Raw genomic sequence first — 13,081 nt, forward strand, 5'->3', positions numbered from 1 at the left:
ACTAAATCCATAGTTATCTGGCGTTAACTCCATAGTCACCAAGTTCACTTAACAAGCGCTAACTCCATAGTCGCCAAGGCTTACTCAACAAGTGCTAACTCCATAGTCGCCAAAGTTTACTCAACGTGCGCTAACTCCATAGTCGCCAAGGTTCATCAAATAGGCACGAAGTCACATCGTCGCCAAGGTTTATACAATAAGCGCTAACTCCATAGTCACCAACTATTCCATCTACCTATGTTCTACCCAACAATTTTGTAGATATAAATACTTACACAGTTTAAATCATTTAACACCTGTATAAAACTCCAATTTCCATGCCCATATCAAATAGACAAATAACATATAAACACATAGCACGTATTTCATAGCAAATACGTCATATTTATGTGTTAGAAGAAAGTAACTACACACTCACACATATAAACAATAATAAACTTAATACACTCAAACCATACTTGTATTATTATCGTGTTTATGAAAGGTAGTATACACTCACTTGATCAGTACTACGACTTGCAGAAGTAGTATTCTTCGGTAGATCTGAAAGATCTCCACAAAAATCGAACTTCTCGCAGGCAGAGCTTCGGCTCGGGAACCGCGCTTCTCGGGATCTTCGGGATCTCGGGACTTGCTTCGGGGCTCGAGAATAATACCGGGGCTTCGGGGTATTTCTGGCACGCAAATCAATGTAAAACGGGAGAGAGAAGAGAGAAAATGAACAAAAGAACCGGCTGCCCTCGCATCCTATTTATAGGAGGCTGGAGCCTCGGAGTACGCGGGGCGTACGCTTCCGAATTCGTCACTGCATGCGTCATCCGAAGAACTCGAGTGCGAAGGTCGTCATGCTTCGCTGTACGCGGGGCGTACTTCGGATGAGTCCGATGACTCGCCTTCGGATAATACCGGGATTTAATAATTAAATTTAATTATTAATTAATTAATAAACTTCGAAAATTCATATCTTCTTCATACGAACTCCGTTTTCGACGTTCTTTATATTCACGCGTAGGTGAGACTACGCTCTTCAACTTTTGTTTAGACTCCGTCGGCTAATTTTGACTTTTATTTTTATTATTTATTTTTAATAGGTCGGGACAGAAAATTTCGTTATAAATTCATAACTTCTTCGTCCGACGTCCGTTCTTGCCTAACTTTTCGTCGTTTCGCTACTAACAACGAGATCTTCGATTCTCGTTTAGATCGCTAAGGCTAAATATCATTCTAACGTAAATTCACTTTTTACGTCATTCAGCGTTGTGCTGGTTCTGTCGCGAAACTTTAACAAGTAATAACTTCTTCGTTATAACTCGGTTTTTGCCGTTCTTTATATGCACGGAAACCTTGTAACAGATACTACAACTTAGTTAGGTTTATTCATCCTAAATAATCTTCTATCAAAAAGTTATTTTTTGACGCTTATTGTCTCTAAATTGACTAGCCCTGATCTACGTGCGTTACAATTATCTCCCCCTTAGGATGATTACGTCCCGGAATCATCAACGAAATAGGATTTGTATAATGAATCCATAAGTTATCTCTCCATTCTAAGTAATAACCTTGATGCTCAACCCTGCATCTGCTCTTCGTACTACGTTGGACTTTAGATCGACATCTTTAAGTTACAAAATAAATCCTTATTGTGGACTCCTTCTTCTTCTAAGGCTAAATACATTCATTTATCTATTGTAACTAACCGATGGGTCGTGCCCCGATGACCTCTCATCGCGGTCCGACTCAATTAATATGACCACTAGGGTCGGAATAACTATCATCCTACTAGTCATTACCGAAACAAGGGAAATGACAAACTTGAATAAAACGAAGTCAATTACTAGCTTCTTGATAACCTTGTGACTTCCCCTGATCCAAGCGTGAGTCCTGTGCTTGCGGTAGTATAGATTTCTACTACCATTCACACATACTCATACTCGTCCCAAGTATTGTCTCGCAGTTAACCAAGTCACCATAAATAAATCATATAATCATTCAACACATCAGATAACAAAACCAGGGTTTATATTAAATCTTGAAACTATTACACAAAAGTTCAAGTTCACCTTATACTATGCCTCTAACAGGCTATGCTTCCTGATACAAACTTTATATATTAATATGAAGTCTTCATCTTTTAATCCTCCCATCCTTTTCTGCTTCGTTGAGGAACATGTTGAATCCCCTTGGCTGTGGAGGCGTGTTTTTCTGTGGGCAGTCTTTAGAAATATGACCTTCTTCGTTACACCTATAACACACCTTCTTGATAGGTGCACACTTGTTGGCGTAGTGCCCTGTCTTCCCACATTTGTAGCAAGTCATCTCCTTGCTACATTTCCCAAGGTGTTTCTTCTTACACTTCTCACACCACTTAGCTTCATCTCTTCCCCCAGATTTCGAGAATTTACTTTCTTTGTCGATTATTGAAGATCCTTCACGCTTCCTTTTCTCTCCAACTTTAGCTCTTTCCAGACCCTTTTCTTTTATTTGGGTCTCAACATTCTTGGCTGCCCAGATGGCAGCTTTCAGAGTGGTTGCTTGTTTGACTATCGGACCAAAGTCCGCTGGTAATCCATTGGCAAACTTGTTGACCTTGGAAAGCTCAGTTGGAATTAGGTGTGGAATAACCTTCATCTTCTCCGTAAAGCTCGTAGCGTATTCAGTAATGCTCAATTTTCCTTTCTTCAGATTCTGGAACTCATTGTTGATTTCCAGAAGATCTTGCTCAGAGCAGTATTGCAATTTCAGTTGCACCACAAATTCTTCCCAAGACATCTTGCTAGCTTCCCCCTTGGGCATCGAACCAGCCAGTAACTTCCACCAGCTCAATACTCCAGATTTTAACAGAGGGATTGCAAGAGCGGTCTTCTGTCTGTTGCTACACTCGCAACTTTCAAACATTGTCTCCATTTCGGAGATCCAGTCCATCACTTGCACCGGTGTCGGGCTCCCAGAAAGACATGGTGGTTTGGATGCCATGAAATCCTTGTACTTGCATCCACGTCCATCATTTCCTCTATCCTGGTTGTTTTGGCGAACTATTGGTGGGTTGGCTTGACCAACGGTCCCACTATAGTTTCCTCCTTCAGACTGCCCTCCATTTACTTCGGGCTCTTCAACTTGAATTGACAATTCCTCGCGATTCTGCCTGATCAGACGTCTGGTTTCTTCCATCTGATTATTCAACATTTCCTGGATCATCACTTGAACTCCGGCCATTGTCATTGGTTCAGGCACTGCTGCTACAACAGGTATTTGTTCAATTACTGGTATTTGATTCCTGTTTTCATCAGCATTTCCAACTCCACTCCTCGTTCTCACCATTTTTGATCTATACACCGAATAAGGTGAAATTAGATCCTTAGTCATGATAGATATTCAAATCGTCCTTATCACTCCAAAACGTTTACATGTTATTTCTAATATCGTAGACGCACGCTTAGAATCCTAAACACATAAGGTTCCCAGATCCGGTCGGCAACAGACCATAGATCCGAACAATTAACATCATATATGGCAAACATATAACAATTAGCACATAATAGCATTTTAGGCAATTTTTCCTAAAATAAAATAGTGTCTGTGTCAATTTAGGTGTACTACCTAAAATATAATGGACATACTCAACTCACAATTCCTAGTTCGCTTAAACTAATGCTCTGATACCAACTGTGACATCCCCAATTTCACGGCCAGAAAAGACCGATTTGTTTATGCTTTTTTTATATAAATCAGAGTGATCGTTTAAAGAAAACGGTTGCGGAATTTGTTCCCAAAATAAAATATGATAACCATTTTTTAAAACATTTCTCGAAAAGAATGTATTTTCGTTAAATAATAAAAACTCGGGATGTCATGTTCGTTACAGACCAAAAGCATAAACAATATAAAATAGACCTTACAATAGTTATTCAACTACTGATCTATAATCCAAAATCTCTCGTCACGTCCACCAACTTATACCCTTGTGCCATTACCTGTAATGAAAAGAAAACTGAGTGGGTCAGGCTTGGGAGCCTGGTGAGCATATAGGGTTTTCAACCCACAATATTATAATTATTATATGTAATCAGCAAACAATCAACCCAATTACCCATCCCCATTATTTTCTTAAGGTTTTACCCTAAGAACCAACTATCCTTCATTCATTTATTCGTAAGGAATTTGGCACGAATTCCATTGCTGCCAAAGCTTATTTATCAGGTACTAAATCCATAGTTATCTGGTGCTAACTCCATAGTCACCAAGTTCACTTAACAAGCGCTAACTCCATAGTCGCCAAGGCTTACTCAACAAGTGCTAACTCCATAGTCGCCAAAGTTTACTCAACGTGCGCTAACTCCATAGTCGCCAAGGTTCATCAAATAGGCACGAAGTCACATAGTCGCCAAGGTTTATACAATAAGCGCTAACTCCATAGTCACCAACTATTCCATCTACCTATGTTCTACCCAACAATTTTGTAGATATAAATACTTACACAGTTTAAATCATTTAACACCTGTATAAAACTCCAATTTCCATTCCCATATCAAATAGACAAATAACATATAAACACATAGCACGTATTTCATAGCAAATACGTCATATTTATGTGTTAGAAGAAAGTAACTACACACTCACACATATAAACAATAATAAACTTAATACACTCAAACCATACTTGTATTATTATCGTGTTTATGAAAGGTAGTATACACTCACTTGATCAGAAGATGATCGGACAGCACTACGACTGCAGAAGTAGTATTCTTCAGTAGATCTGAAAGATCTCCACAAAAATCGAACTTCTCGCAGGCAGAGCTTCGGCTCGGGAACCGCGCTTCTCGGGATCTTCGGGATCTCGGGACTTGCTTCGGGGCTCGAGAATAATACCGGGGCTTCGGGGTATTTCTGGCACGCAAATCGATGTAAAACGGGAGAGAGAAGAGAGAAAATGAACAAAAGAACCGGCTGCCCTCGCATCCTATTTATAGGAGGCTGGAGCCTCAGAGTACGCGGGGCGTACGCGTCCGAATTCGTCACTGCATGCGTCATCCGAAGAACTCGAGTGCGAAGGTCGTCATGCTTCGCTGTACGCGGGGCGTACACTCGTACGCGGGGCGTACACTCGTACGCGGGGCGTACTTCGGATGAGTCCGATGACTCGCATTCGGATAATACCGGGATTTAATAATTAAATTTAATTATTAATTAATTAATAAACTTCGAAAATTCATATCTTCTTCATACGAACTCCGTTTTCGACGTTCTTTATATCCACGTAGGTGAGACTACGCTCTTCAACTTTCGTTTAGACTCCGTCGGCTAATTTTGACTTTTATTTTTATTATTTATTTTTAATAGGTCGGGACAGAAAATTTCATTATAAATTCATAACTTCTTCGTCCGACGTCCGTTCTTGCCTAACTTTTCATCGTTTCGCTACTAACAACGAGATCTTCGATTCTCGTTTAGATCGCTAAGGCTAAATATCACTCTAACGTAAATTCACTTTTTACGTCATTCAGCGTTGTGCCGGTTCTGCCGCGAAACTTTAACAAATCATAACTTCTTCGTTATAACTCGGTTTTTGCCGTTCTTTATATGCACGGAAACCTTGTAACAGATACTACAACTTAGTTAGGTTTATTCATCGTAAATAATCTTCTATCAAAAAGTTATTTTTTGACGCTTATTGTCTCTAAATTGACTAGCCTGATCTACGGGCGTCACACGATCCAACATCGGTCTGTATACACGGTTCATGAGGTCCATGAACACGGCAGGATCATTGGTGAGCCCAAACGGCACTACCACGAACTCATAGTGGCCATAGCGCGTCCGAAACGCGGTCTTCTGCGTATCCTCCTCCGTGACCCTCATTTGATGATAACCCGAACACAAATCAATCTTGGAGAACCAAGATGCTACCTGAAGCTGATCAAAGAGATCATCAATCCTCGGGAGTGGGTAACGGTTCTTCACCGTTACCTTATTCAACTCCCGATAATCTATACACATCCGGTGCGACCCGTCCTTCTTCTTCACAAATAGAAACGGGGCTCCCCAGGGTGAACTGTTCGGTCTAATGAATCCCTTGTCTAGAAGCTCTTGCAGCTGCGTAGACAACTCCTGCATCTCGGGAGGAGCCAACCGATATGGTGCCTTGGCTATCGGTGCCGCACCAGGAACGAGGTCAATCCTGAACTTCACCTGTCGCTCCGGAGGTATCCCAGGAAGCTCCTCTGGGAAAACATCTGCGAAATCTCGCACTACTGGAACCTCGCTCACGTTCGCATTACCCGCCTCCCGGGTATCCATCACGTACGCAACATATCCTGCGCATCCCTGCTGAAGGTAACGTCTGACCCTCGCTGCTGAACATACAGCGGGTCCGCGCTGTGGCCTCTCGCCATGGATCACTAACTCTCCCCCACCTGGGGTCCTGACTCGCACTAGTTGCTGCACGCAATCTATCACCGCTCCATTAGGGCTCAACCAGTCCATGCCTATGATCACCTTGTTCCCACGCAACAGAATGGGAACCAAATCCACCAAGTAGCGCTCCTCGAACAAACGCAACACGTAGTCCCGTAATACCATCGATTCTTGCACCGATCGATCATCAACAATCTCTACTTCCAAAGGGCAATCCAGCATGCCCGAAGACTCAGGAAACTTTTTGCTAAGCGCAAGGGACACAAACGATCGGGATGCACCCGAGTCGAACAACACCTGAACTGGGATACCGTTCACATGGAACGATCCTAACACATATACATATATCGGGAACATATCAATATCACAACATCATATAAATAAACGAGAGGGAAAAGAATCATACCCGTCACCACATCGGGTGCTGCGCGTGCCTCCTCGGTGGTCAGCTGGAATGCTCGGCTCCTCACCACTGGGGCATCTGCCTTGCCCTTCTGGCCATCTGTGATCCGCAGGGTCGCTAGAGATGGCGCCTTCACCGACGCTGAAGCTGTCAACTGGGGACAATTGGCCTTCTTGTGGCCCCTCTGGTTGCAATGAAAACACAACAACTCCGATGTCTGAATAACTGCTGCCAGAGCAGTGCAATCCCTGCTATAGTGCCCAGTCTTGCCGCACTTGTAGCAGCCTGATGATCCCATCCTGCACGCCCCCTTGTGTGGCCTGCCGCATTTCCTGCAGCGGCTCGGTCCTGACTGGCCTTTCGGCCTACTGTCTGATCCCTTGGGCTTCTTCCCCGAAGCCCCTCCTGCCTGACCCTCTTCTGACTTCCGTTTCCGGATATGCTCCAAATCTATCTCCCTTTCCCTCGCCCTGGAAATCATGGAGTCCAAGGTAGGGCAATCCGAAAACTAACGTGCTCCCGGATATCGGCCCGGAGCATGTCATGATAGCGGGTCCTCCTCATGTCCTCATCACCCGCATATTGGGGCACCAACAGTACCCTCTTTCGGAACTTGGCGGTGATCTCCGCCACAGTCTCAGTCGTCTGCCTCATATTGTAGCACCTGGTTTCCGGTATGTGAATTTTATTTGAGTATTGCCCAATTTTAGCCTTGGACTCGGCGAGTCACTAGGTCCGACTCGCCGAGTAGGGACGAGACCCAGGACACGTTTAAGTTGGCGACTCGGCGAGTCCATATCCTGGACTCGGCGAGTCACCGCTGTTGGATGAAACCCTAAGTTTCAGGGGTTTGCTCCCTATTTAAACCCCATATCTGCCCCTTGCCAGCCCCCATTCACCCCCAGAGCTCCCAACCCTCGTCCTAAGCTTGTTTCTTGTGTAGTTGAGGCTCATGTGTGCATTCTTGAAGGTTTTGAGGCAAGAAGGGAAGGAGATCAAGAGAAAGGAGAGCCATCCAAGCATCATTGTGTTTTTCAGCTGTATCATTGAGGTATATCTCGTTCTTCCCCTGTTTCTATGCTTAAGATTTCACTTAAGACACTCTTGAGCAATTCCTCAAGCTTGTTTGTGCTTAATGTTTCGTAATAAGTGGATTGGCCTTTAGATCTAAGCAAGATTGAGCTCCAGGAGCTCAGATCTGTTAGCTTTATGGCCCCATATGGCTTGTTCATCCTAGATCTACCCTTTTGAGGCATTTTGAACCCTAAAATCCATATTAGTGAGTATCCACACGTAAAATTGGAAACTTTACGTGTGATTTGTGTCCTAGAAGTCCAGATCTATGAATGGCATGGACTGAAATCGAGTAAATCGGTGTATTTGGTGGATGCATGGCGACGACTCGGCGAGTCGTATGGGTGACTCGGCGAGTCTGGTCGCGAGTCACGATTTGGTCCCATCATGATGTATCGAGTTGAGTCGTGAGTCACAGGGGGTGACTCGGTGAGTTGGGAGCTGAACTCACCCATGTTAGGACTCGGCGAGTCAATGCCCTGACTCGGCGAGTCCAAGGCAATCTTCATAGATCAAGAACAGACTCGGCGAGTTGTTCATACAACTCGGCGAGTCTTAGCATAAAGTGTTCTTTGGATGAAGATGAACTCGACGAGTTGTTCATACAACTCGGCGAGTAGGATGAAGAGGTTGAACGTCAGTTTAGAAGATGAACTCGTCGAGTCATAGCCCAACTCGACGAGTAGAATCAGGGACGCAGGACAATAGTTTGCTAGGGACTCGGCGAGTGGAGATCCACTCGGCGAGTCGGGTAAACTAATAGTTGACTTCGATTTGACTTAGGGCTAGACCAGGGGTAAAATGGTCTTGTTACCCAAAGGACAGTTAGCAGTGTATGATTAAGTATATTGTGGGAATTACAGCCGGGGAGTTTCCGGAGCAGCAGCAACAGTAGTAGGTGATCAATTCCCACACAGACCAGCAGCTATTTCGAGGTGAGTTTCCTTTCATTAGTAACGGGTCTAAGGCACCAAGGCCGGCCCGTATAGATGAGACGTTAGTATTATAGTGTGGGCCGAGCCCGTATCTATTAGTCGAGTTGATTGTGATATATACCAGTATGATAGAACTGTTTATACTTGTTGTCTGCGTGATACTTGTATGATATGTGTTGACGGTTGGGTGTGCGCGAGGCCCGTATCCCTCCGAGAATGGAGTGTGGGCTAGGCCCGTATCTCCCAGGTAGCGAAGTGTGGGTGGGGCCCGCATCTTCACGAGTGTGGGCAGGGCCCGTATCTCTCAGAAAGTGAGGTGTGGGCGGGGCCCGTATCTCCTAATTGCATGTTATTTGTTATATGCTGTATGGTATGGGGTATTATGGGGGAGCTCACTAAGCTTTGTGCTTACGGTTTCAGTTTTGGTTTCAGCTACCTCCTCAGCTAAGGGAAAGGAGCCGGCACGGTAGCAACATGTCACACACACACTCTTCGGTTTCCGCATTTACGAGATTCACTGGGATTGTACTCTGATATTTGATGGATTGTATGGTTTGAATATTAAAACATGGTTTGCGATGTGTTATGGCGTGATCAAACAATGCTTTTATTTATTAATTTTTTCTAAAAGTAATATTTTAAAATGAAAATTTTTGGACATGAAAATTGGGTCGTTACACATATCCAAAAACTCCCTGGCCAGCTGCTAAAGCTCGACAGCCGGCACAAACTCTGTCCTGAACCTGGTCACAAAGTCCGACCAGATCATAGCCTCGATACCTGAGGCTCCCAAAGAATCACCCACTGACTCCCACCAATCTCGAGCTCGGTCTCGTAAACACCCTGCTGCATACCTCACCTTTGACCCCTCAGGGCAGAAGCTAGTCAACTGTGCAGACTCGATGTTTGCAATCCACCGCCTGGCAACAATGGGGTCCTTCACCCCGTGGAAGTCCGGTGCACCGCTGCCCCTGAAGTCCTTAAAGGACAGCGTGCGAGGTCCCGACTGGCCAGATGCCATGTCGCTCCTGAACACCCTGAGGCGATCCTCCATCAGCTCGATGATCCCTTCCTTGATCAACCCGAAGATGATGGGGGTCGACTCAAGGATACCTCTGGTGATCTCTGACGCGATGAACTCGCGTAGCCTCTTATCTACTGGCTCGGAACCTGATCCCGAACCCAACCCCTCTCCTGAACTGCCAACTGCTGGTCGCGGGCGTAGTACCACCATTCTGAAATACAAAGAAATAACAACTGTTAGCGATATTGATACCCCTGGAGGGATCCCACCCACTACTAGTTCCCTAGTCTTATTTTACCCTTCCTTGGTTCGGGTACGGATCCTCTGCTTTCAATAGTACGGGCCCATACTACCTTCCACATCTATCCATACCTTCCCTAAGGACCGCCTTGACTCGACCAGGTCCCTCTCCCTACTGCTGATCACTGCTACTCATTATCCTAGGCTTACCCTAGGAAACCTCTAACTCCACCCAACCCAACCCTCAGCTGCTGAAGGCCTCTTGGTGATGCCAATTAACTATTACCTGAATACAATCACATGCACTGAGGCTCGGATAATCCTTCGAGTAAGGGACTCATCTCTACAATGATTAAGACTCAAACAAGAGCTACGCAATACAGTCAAATCCAACACTCTAAGATTATTCAACCCTGATCACATGTGACTTAAACGTATTCACCTAACAGTTAACTCCCATCACTTCAAGGCCCACATAGCACAAAGCAAACAACATTTGGACATAAGAAAACAATCTCAAGCAACTCTATCCTCGAAGAGAGAACTGAACTAGCATACAATGCTAAACTCGTGCTATCAGGAATAACCTAAACAGGCTACCCTACTGTTGTCTACTCAGCTCTAGCATGCAACTCTTTCATATACTGAAGCACATAAAGCAGGCACATAAGGCATCACTCCTAGACCCTTAATCCTATTCTAGCATGCTGTTCTACAGAAACTGATAAACATAAATAAACTTGTATGGGTATATTAGGGAATACTTACTTGAGCTTGGCCGGTTGCGCACATCACACACATTATTCTTTCTTAAAACCCTTTACTTAACCCTTTTAGAAAACATTTTCTTTTTCCAAAATCTTTTAATCCCTCAATTTGAGTTCAAACACCCCCGAAAGTGTGTCCGAAGGGCTCTGATACCAACTTGTAACGACCTAAATTTTCATGTCCAAAAGTTTTGTTTTAAAACATTACTTTAGAAAATGTTAATAAATAAAAACATTGTTTGACCAAACTACATCACAACATAGACCATGTTCAAAAGTCAAGTCATACAACCAATCGAAACATCAGAGTGTAAATCCCAGGGAAATATAGTAAATGCGGAAACCAATGTGTGTGCATGATGTGCCGCTACCGAGCCAACTCCTTCCCCTTCGATGAAGAGGTACCTGAAACCAAAACTGTAAACTGTAAGCATAAAGTTTAGTGAGTTCCCCCATCGTACCACGTATCATACAATACATATCATACATACTGCTAGGCTATTCTGGGGTGCCTGACTACCCAGTACGGCGATTCTGGGGTGCCAACTACTCGTGTCAAGCCATTCTGGGGTGCTGACCTACCCATGTCGAGCTATTCTGGGGTGCTGACTACCCTTCGATCCTAACAACCGAACCTCGGGGACTATTTCACCCCCTACTACTACCATCACATATATCATATCACAAACGTAATATCAGACATATCTAGGGTGTCTGACCACCCTTCGGTCCTAGCAACCGAACTCTATTACTATCACATACAACATATCATGCCAACATATAACATATCAGGTAGTAGCAAACCTAGATGATATCACAAAGACAATCATTTAACATACAAATCCTACTGGTGGGCCGGCATTGTGGCCTTAGACCTACCGCTACTGGAAGGCAACTCACCTCGGAGTAGCTGCTAATCTTCGTGGGAATAGTCTGACTGCTGCTGCTGCTGTTCCGGAAATCCTCTAGCTGTATTCCCACCAAACACTTAGTCAAAAACTGCTAACTGACCTTTGGGTAAAATGACCATTTTACCCCTGATCATGCCCTAAGTCAAAGTTAGAGTCAACTTCCAGTTGACCCGAATCGCCGAGTTGGCTCGCCAACTCGCCGAGTCCATGTCCAAACGACTGTCCTGAATTTTGTTTCTACTCGTCGAGTTAGGCGTCGACTCGACGAGTTCTCCTTCCAAACTGATGTTCAAGTCCTTCATCCTACTCGCCGAGTTGTATGAACAACTCACATAGTTCATCTTCATCCGATGAACAAGTTATACTGTGACTCGCCGAGTTGTAGGAACAACTCGCCGAGTCTGATCTTGATCTAAGGAGATTGCCTTGAACTCGCCGAGTCTGGGCATCGACTCGCCGAGTTCCACTATGGGTGAGTTTTAGCTTCCAACTCACCGAGTCCCTCCTGGATTCACCACACGACTCGATATAACAAAAAAGGGGACAAACCCGGAGACTCGCGACTAGACTCGCCGAGTCCGCTCCATGCAAGAGCTAAAAATGTGATTTTGCTCGAATCCAGTCCATGTCATTCATAGATCTGGGATCCTAGAGCATGAATAACACATAAAGTTTCCAACTTTACGTGTAAATATCCATATATGGGGTTTTTAGGGTTCAAAATGCACCAAAAGAGTAGATCTAAGGTTTATATGCAATATGGGCTCATAAAGGTAGTGGATCTGAGCTCCTGGAGCTCAACTATGCTTGGATCTAGAGACCAATCAACTTATTTCGAAATATGATGCACATACAAGCTTGGAAATGAGCCATGATGGACTTTAATGGGGCCATAAGCATGGAGACAAGGGGGAAAACGAGCCATACCTTAGATATCACTCTGAAATTGCTCACAAGTGCTTGACCTCTTCTTCTTCTTCTTGATCTCCTTCCCTACTCACTCCAATCTCCAAGAGGACACACCAAATGGCTTCAAATCCACAAAACAAGGCTTAGAATGAGGTATATGGCTCTTAGGGTGAATGGGGGCTGGCTTAGGGGCGGAAAGGGGGATTAAATAGGGTGCAAACCCCTGAAACTTAGGGTTTCATCCAACAGCGGTGACTCGCCGAGTCCAGGATATGGACTCGCCGAGTCGCCAACTTAAACGTGTCCCGGGTCCCGTCCCTACTCGGTGAGTCGGACCTATGACTTGCCGAGTCCAAGGCTTAAAAAGGAAAAATACTCAATTAAGATTTACATACCAGGAACCA

This window comes from Lactuca saligna, chromosome 5, assembly GCF_052625555.1.
Source record: "Lactuca saligna cultivar CGN05327 chromosome 5, ASM5262555v1, whole genome shotgun sequence".
NCBI lineage: Eukaryota > Viridiplantae > Streptophyta > Magnoliopsida > Asterales > Asteraceae > Lactuca > Lactuca saligna.